This window comes from Monodelphis domestica, chromosome 6, assembly GCF_027887165.1.
Source record: "Monodelphis domestica isolate mMonDom1 chromosome 6, mMonDom1.pri, whole genome shotgun sequence".
NCBI lineage: Eukaryota > Metazoa > Chordata > Mammalia > Didelphimorphia > Didelphidae > Monodelphis > Monodelphis domestica.
In genome coordinates this window covers 92,052,818-92,061,561 of record NC_077232.1, presented here as the reverse complement: position 1 = coordinate 92,061,561, position 8,744 = coordinate 92,052,818, and the positions used below count along the sequence as shown (strand labels likewise).

The following is an 8,744-nucleotide window of genomic DNA, read 5'->3' as shown; positions in this document are numbered from 1 at the left end:
GGGAGAAATATCCTATTGTATAGGTATGAACTTACTGACATCCCTTATGAATATTTGGTGGAAATGAAGAATTTAAGGGATTATATCTGGTAGAGTGACGAATTATAAACAGAGGTTTGCAATATTTCAGAGGGAAAGGAAACAAAAAGATATTCCAAAGAAAAAGAGGAAGATGGAAATGGCTAACAATGTTTTACAAATAGCTAAGAAAAAAAAGGAAAGTGAAAGATGAAAAGGAAAGATATCTAACTGAATGTAGAACTCTACAGTAGCAAAGAGAAGGTTTTATTTAGCAACAAATGCAAGGAAAGATGAAAAATAGAAAGAGAAAGACAAGAGCTCTCTTCAGGAAAATATCAAGGCAACATTTCATGCAAAAATCAACATTATAAAAGACAAACGATATGGATGTAGCAGAAGTAGAAGATATTTGTAAGAGGTAGCAAGGATGTACTGAGGAACTATATAAGAAAGATCTTAACGTTACAGTTAACTACAGTGGTGTAGCTACTGACCTAGAATCATACATCCTAGAGAGTAAAGTCTAGAGGACCTTGGGAAGCATTGTTAACAATTAGGCTAGTGGAGGTGATAACTATTTAAAATCTATAGAGATTATACTCTTAAAGTCCTGCACTCAATATTCAGCAAATATGAAAAACTCAACAGTATCCACTGTTTTGGGAAAGGTCACTTTATGTCCCAGTCCCAAAGAAGGGCAATGTCAAAAAATAGGTTTAAACTATCAACAATTTCTCATTTCACATGCCAGCAAAGTTAGGCTTAAGATTCATCAAAATAGGCTTCAGCAATATGTGAAATGAGAATCAAAGTAAAGACTGCTGTTCAAAGAGGCAGAGGAACTAGAGACCAAATTGCCAACATTTGCTGGATTATGGAAAGCAATGGAGTTCCAGAAAAAAAACATCTAGTTCTGCTTCAGTGACTACATTAAAGCCTTTTACTGTGTGGATCACAAAAAGTAGGTCAAGTTCTCAAGAGATGGGAGTGCCAAATCATCTTTTGTCTCTTGAGGAATCTCTTTGATTCCTCTTTGAGGATCAAAAAAATTAACAGTTAGAACTAAATATAGACCAACTGAGTGGTTCAAGATTGGGAAAGGAGTGCAACAAGACTGTGCACTGTTACTATTTAATTTAATGCAGAATACATCATATGAAATGCCACGTTGGGCAGATCAAAGGCCAAGGAGATTGTCAGGAGACATATCAGCTCTCTGTTATGCAGATGATACCACTCTGACAGAAAGTGAAGAAAAAGTAGAAAACTCTTGATGAGGATAAGAGAGGAAAGTGAAAAATCTGGCTTGAAACTTTGCATTAAAGAATCTAAGATAGCATCTGCTCCTATTAATTCTTGGCAAATAAAGAAATAGAAATGGAAGTTTCAGATTTTATGTTCCTGCACTCTCAGATCACTGCAGAGAACCATGAAGTTAAAAGATGCTTGCTCCTTGGAAGAACTGCTATGGCAAATCTGGGCAGCATACTAAAAAGCAGACATTGTTTTGCCAATAAAAATCTGGAAAAATCAATTTTGACTATATAGTAGTAATATAAGGCTATCAGAGTTGGACTATGAGGAAATCTGAACATCACAGAATCAGTGCTTTCAGACTATGGTGTTAGAGAAGTCTTTTGACAGCTCCTTGGGGAACAAGGAGATCAAATTAACCAACTCAAAGAATTCTGGGACAGCTAGGTGGCTTAGCAGCATGAGAGCCAGGCCTAGGGATGAGAGACCACGGATGCAAATCTGTCCTCATATACTTTCTAGCTGTGTGACCCTGAGCAAGTCTCACTTAACCCCTATTGCCTAGCTTTTCTGTCTTGGAACCAATACATATTGATTTTAAGGTGAAAGGAAAGGGTTTGTATAAAAAAAAAGAATTCTGACTATTCATTAGGATGTATACTAAAACTGAAGCTTAAAACTTTCCTATACGTTGTCTTTTCATTACATGGGCAAAGCCTGAGGCTAGGAAAGACTAAAGGCAAAAGAAAAAGGGGACAGCAGAGGATGAAAATAATAATGTGGAAGCAGTGAACATGAGTTTGGACAGACTGCAGGAGAAAGTGAAAGACAGAAGGACCTGATATTTAGGCTATGATTTATGGGGTTATGAAGAGTTGGACATGACTGACCCTCAAAGGGGGCTTTTTTAAAATAAAGTATACTGGTTGGAAAGCAATTAAAGGTAATTGGCAAAAAAAAATTTTTTTTAATTTTTTAAATAAAGGTATGCTAGGACTAAGGTGGGGGAAAAAACATCTCTTAAGAGAAAACAACAAATCCAAGCAGAGCTGGTCAATGTCTGTTTTTGTTTGCTTAACTCATTTCTATGGGAGGAAAATCCTCAGTCTTCATTATTCTAGTCCCCTCTCAGTCTTCAGAAACCTATGAAAGGCAAAGATAAATTTATAACTCACCACAAATATGTGAAAATACTCAAAGGTCCCCTCCAAAATTCCAAGATAGACACCAATGCTTCATACTGCAGGTGCAGACTCTGAAGGTCAAGATAAGGAGAGGGCATTTCATAGCAACTGAAAATTGAAAAACATATTTCCTCAATCTACCATTGGCCGCAGTGGCCATTACATCAATCTTTCAGCATCTTTCCTGCAGGGAAAATCAAGTCAACATAATCAGCAACAGTGGAGCAGGAAAGGAGAGAGCAGCTTTAGAGACTTTATATATAGCACCACATTTGTTCATCTGGGTCAGAACATTAGCAAATATCAGGATTGGTTTGACTAATACAAAGGGGAAACCCAGAGGCTGTTAAACAAGAAGCAAAACCTCCACAAGGTTTATCAGCAGGTCAGCTCATCTGTCTACAAGAAGGCAGCTTTTAACTCCATTAAAAGCAAAGTTCAACTGAAGCTTAGAGAGATACAGGCCTAAGACAGTAGTCCTCAACATTTCTATGAGGCCCTGAAGACTATTTCTGAGCCAAAGCCTCTGTGCATCTCAACTTGTCAGTATTGTAAAAGTTCTATTGAGCAGTGACCAGGAATATGATCCCAGAGAGATTGGCTGAACACTCCAATAGTGTTAACAGTCTTCAACCATGAATGCTGAAGTCATTGATCTTATACCTCAAGTTGAGCTGAACTGCCAACTTAAGAAGTACTGAATGCTATCAAAGTTCCCCATAAGTGTCAAAGCTGCTGGTGCTGATTCCATCACAATAGAGATAGATCAGGCATAGGGTGCTGTGCAGATGGAAAATTTGCAACACCTGAGCTACATTCCCAGCATCCTTTTAAGTTATGCCCTTATGTAAAGATGCTTAGGAGATAAATTTGGCTAAGATCCATGCTAAGGGGCTCTTTTTTTGGAGCTTGTGCTTTTGGTAAAGTGCTGCAGGTGTGAGTCTCTGACTCTCTTTGCTCTGCTCACTTGACTGAAAGAAACTTTTTCTTCCTTTCCCTCTATTATTATTATTAAAATCCTACATTGCCATTTCTCATGCAGAAGCCAAAGTCTTCCAGATTATATGGCAAGAGGAAAATCACTCCCTAGGAACTTAGGGATGCCTCCATCAACAATCTCTAATAAAGGGAAAGGAAACAGGATGTCCCTGTGATAATCAAAGAGGGCTCTCAGTCATTGTAAGCAAGACCCTTGCCAGAGTCCTCCTTTATCAGCTCATCTTTCATCTACCAGAAAACCAGTCTGGCTTGAGAAATTGGCAAGGAATGGTTGACACAATGTTCACTGCCCAAGAACTCCAAGACAAATGTCAAGAGCAGAACAGATGTCTGTACAAAACATTCATCAACCTGACCATTGTCTTCGATACTGTCACTCATGAGAGCTTGTGGAAAATTATGGAAAAACTTGTCTAAATAGATTTATCTATATTGTATGAGTTTCACGATGGTGTGCTTGCACAGGTTCAAGATGTACCATTATCTCATACTTTCCCAGTCACCAACAGATTGAAACTGGGTTGTGTGTTTCCTCCCATGTTTTTTAGCATGATCGCATCCAACGTGAGGCCATCTGATGCCCTCAATAAAGACCAAAAACTGGCATCGAGACTGACTTCTGCACAGATGGTAAGCTACCTTGAAAAGGTTACAAGCTAAGACCAAAACGGAGGGAGGGTTGGTATAAGAGTATCTGTTCCTGGACAATTGTCATCTCTATGCAGCCTCTAGGGCCAACAACAAAGTATGGACCAATTTTTCTGCCACCTGTGCAAATTTTGGTCTGATGATCAACATGAAGTAAAAGGAGCTTTTCCACCAGCACCACACTATCCATTTGTGAAATCACTGGTCAGAGTAAATGTAGAAATTTCAAATGATACGGATAAGTTCATTTACACTGGCAGCACACATTCCAGGGTTGTCCACATATATGACGAGGTTGATGCACATATTGCCAGAGCTGACTCAGTGTTTGGGAGGCTTTTAAAAAAGTGTGGAAGAAAAACAGACAGATGGAAGGTAGGGAGACAATTTGAGTCTCATAGCTTCAGAAAATGTATGGGGAAAATTATGACAGGTAATTGAGAAAATGAAATCTTTTTTTAATGATTTTTAGATGTTGAAAAGAGTTTCCAAAGTATTTCTCAAGCCTCAAACCCTTGAACTGGAAGCACTCTGGTAAGAAAATGAGTGAAGGCTTCATCTCTCTCCAGTGTATGACATCATTGAGTCTCATGAAATATCCTTTGTCAGCCTGTGCTTTAGGAGCCAGACCTCCTGAGTACTCCAAAAGATGCTGTGGGAACTCATCCTTTCCTGGCTGGCTAACATCTTATTTATTTCAAAATCTGACCAGTTGAAGTATTGACTTCCATTTTTAAAATACTGACCCCTGAAAGGAATGTTAACAATATTCAACAGCCCCAGAGAACTTGACTAAGCTGCCAGCTACAACAACTTGACCCTTACAACTTTAAGATCAAGACAGAACATGTGTGAACATTTTAGTGAGGTGCTGAAGCACTGGAGAAATAGCTAAAAGCAAAGATGCAAGACAAGATGCTGGCACTGAAAATTTACTGATATCAGCACATTTGTTTTTAAGACAAACAGGAGTATTGAGGAAGAGAAAATATTGATAAGAATCTGTTTCATCACCTGGGCTTTGGCAGCCCTGGCCACTCCTATTTTCCTTGTACTATCAGCATAGGAATTGTGTTTTTGCCTACTTAGGTGCTGTGTGATGCCCCATATTACAAGCCCCTGGTCTCAATTAAAGATCCTTGTTTGGGCTACTTTGGTAGCCCCCCTTAGTTCAGGTTTATAGCTCCTACAATCCTACCTCAGAACTAGGAACAACAGCTCAGATTCTCAGAAGAAGGTATCAACCCCACAATAAATAAAAATATGGCATCCAATACTAAGATTAATGTTTCCAATTCAGATAGCATCACCACTAGAGGCTCTAATGGGACTCAGGGAACACTAATGCAACCCAGCATCTGAAGATCAACAGCATCTGAAGATCTAGTCTTCAGAAACCAGAGAAAGTAGATATGAGTGGGCAAGCTCCCCCTAATCATGAGATCCAAGGGTCCCTATACCTACTCTGTGCTAGAGATACTTATAATCCCTCTGGTGAGCACCTGGAAATCTTTAGAAGAGAAGTAGAGGCCACTAGTGCATTTTAAAGAAGAAATTACTGATAAACTTCAGTTTGTCCCTTTGCATAAGAAAAAGTCTTCTAGCCAAACTTTGTGATTGTCAGGTTGCCTGTTCAATGTGACTTAGTTCTTGACTAAATGACAAATGGATTCTCAACTGCCTAACTGATCTCTACTCCTATTCTTACCAAAAGAGTAGCAAGTCAGAGGTTGCATAAGACTACAATACAACTTCAAGAAGTATTCAAAGGGTAAGAAGTCAGTTGGATGTGTTCTCAAGGATAACAGTGAAGCATGGCTGACACAACCGTGATACACTCAAAGTCTCAGAATGTAATCAAAACAGCCATCCTGGGAGATAAGATGAAGTAACAGATGGTCAGCTCACACAAACAATCCAAACACACACAAAAAAATGGAAATAAATGTCCTCCTAACAAAGGAAAGCAGGAAGGATATACTTCACTGAGATGAAGAGGGAGTGTCACAGAATAGAGCATCAAGGGAAACCAGCAGAACTTGTGCCAGTCCTACTATTGAAAAATGGCAGTCAGAAACAACCCACCACAGGAGACAACAGTAGAGGGGCTAGAATTCAGCTGGACAAAACAGCTGCAAATCTCCTGACAAATCCAGCTGAATCATCCCCTCAAATTGCATACTGAGGGACCCAAAGACAACTGGGCCTACCCCTAGACAGAGAAATTAAGAGACAGAGCCTAAATGGAGAATTTCAGATAATGAGTTTATTGATGAACAACTACACAGTGAGTGGGTTTGTGACATCATCCTGTCCGGGGTTCAGAAGCACTAAGTGCTAGAAGAAGCCAATGATGATGACAAGCTGGAGAGGGTCCCAATCAAGTCCATATCTCCCATTCTTTCGTAGCTTCCTCCTCCTGCAGTGCCATATGAAACCAAGCTCATGGATACCCACAGGGCCTTGGACAACACAGCCAGCTAGAGGGTCCAGCTGAAGATAGAACTGGGCAAATTAAAGACAACAAAATCAGATGCAGCTTAAGTATTGTCTGCATGCAGGGGAAAGGATGTGCATAGTTGGGATCTGGGTTTGGGGGACTTACAGTAAAACTGTAACTGGGGAGTTAAATCCTTTTCTACCTTTGGGGATCTGAAGCAATTCAATATTGTTATTACAAGCAATCAAGGGATGGAAAGGAAGAGAGGAAAAGGCAATCAATATTCCCCCTTTCTTTCAGTATTTCCTTGTTTGGGTGGGAGGTTCTTCCTGACAACCATTATTGAGGAAATAGAAGAAAAAGTCTTTTCAATGTGCTCTAACTGCAAAGCTGTAAACTATCCACCTTTTAGTGTGTAAAAGTAAGGAATCTATTATATAGCCTGTTCACTAGCTTCCCTGTTAAAGGGATGAGAGGCTAGTAGGAATGTGACCCTTGTTAAAGGGGAGCCTGGCCCAAGGGAATTGAGGGATATAAGGGAAACAATTCTTTTGGAAGATTGAAGGGAGAAGAGTGATTCTGGAGAAGATGGAGTAAAAATGTGGCAGTTGCAATCTTCAACTTTTTAGTATATTGGCATTCATGCTTTGCAGGCATGGAAAGAAACCAAGGCTTGGGGGCGTCTCCTTTACTTGACCTTATGCAGAAGATGGTATCTATATACAGGGCATCTTCACTACCTGGGTTGATTCTCCTTCTCTGTGTCTGGATAGAGCAGAGTAGGTAGGGTGTATACCTTGATTGCTAGTGCTGTAGTTTTGCTAGCACAACAGGAACAACAATAATTTCTCTTCAATTCAGGGAAGAGCTTCCCAAGATGGCCAACCAGACAGTGAAGGATGCTCACAGCCTCCAAGGTACCAACCCACAGTACCTGGTGGAGAAGATCATCCGGACTTGAATCTATGAGTCCAAGTACTGGAAGGAGGAGTGCTTTGGGCTCACAGCTGAGCTTGCTGTGGATGAAGCCATGGAATTGAGGTTCCTGGGTGGCGTCTATGGAGGCATCATCAAGCCAACTCCTTTCCTGTGCCTGACCTTGAAGATGTCCTTCTCCGGCTATATTTGTAACATCATAGAATTCATTAAACAGGAGGATTTCAAATAGGTCCGCATGTTGGGGGTCCTGTACATGAGGCTGACAGGCACTGCCATTGACCACTATAAGTATCTAGAACCTTGCTAGGATGACTATCGAACCAAAATGGAGAATTTGAGCTGATGAGTTTATCCGTGAGCTACTCCACAGTGAGCACAGAAGCGCTACATGCTGTCAGAAGTTAAGCAGCAAGAATCTGGAGTCAGTGCCCTGGAGGAGAACATGGGTGACATGGAGTCCAGTAAAGGAAGAAGAGGAGGATGACGACAAGCTGGAGAGGACCCCATCCCTGATCACCTTCAGCCAAGTTACTGAGACCTGGACAAGCCCCATCGCTCCCCAAGGCTGTGCTACAGGCAAAGCCAGAGCTGATCTCCCCACAGACATCCTGTCTCCCAAAAGGAGGAGTCCTTCCCCTGCTTCTAGAAAGACATTGCAGCAAGAGCCCAAGATGCCACCTGAGATGATCCCAAGAATGGCTCCACCACTCCCCAACCAAATCTCCAGGCCATCATTGGAGTCACAGACATAGGCACCACTCAAGTCACTTGAAAGGTCAAAGAAAAACCACAAGAAGAGCCAGTGAGGAAACTAGTAAGAACCCACCTGCCTGCCTGTATCCTGGGCTCCGAAGAAACAACCCATGAGGCCAGCCTGGCTTGGCCTCACCACCCCCATGGCAGCAGCCTTTGTGTTTTCTGCAGCTCTTCCTGCTCCTGCCTTGGTTTTTATGACTTTTTTTAACTGGTCTAAGCTGAGCCATGTTGAGTTTTTGTGACATGAAGACTTACTTGGGATCCTTCCCCATTCGTCTTGTGGGAGGAACAGATGTTTCCCCCTAAGGGCTGCCAGGACTCTTTGTACCCCATTTTCTTTTTCTGATCACATGAGGATTATCTGCAGACAGTAAACTGTGATCGACTGTAGGGAGTGATGTCCCAGCTCCTTCCTTTGGAAATTTGTCCTTAAGCTTCATGTAGTCTATTTGGCAGCCTCTGCTGGGATGCCACTGGCCACCCTTCCTCCCCTGGGGCATACA

The 8,744-nt window shown here is 41.3% G+C and overlaps 1 pseudogene; it reads left to right on the top strand.

The window, feature by feature from the left end:
- Positions 1-7,423: 7,423 nt before the first annotated feature.
- Positions 7,424-8,300, top strand: LOC100013302 (pre-mRNA-splicing factor 38A-like; annotated as a pseudogene).
- Positions 8,301-8,744: the final 444 nt, after the last annotated feature.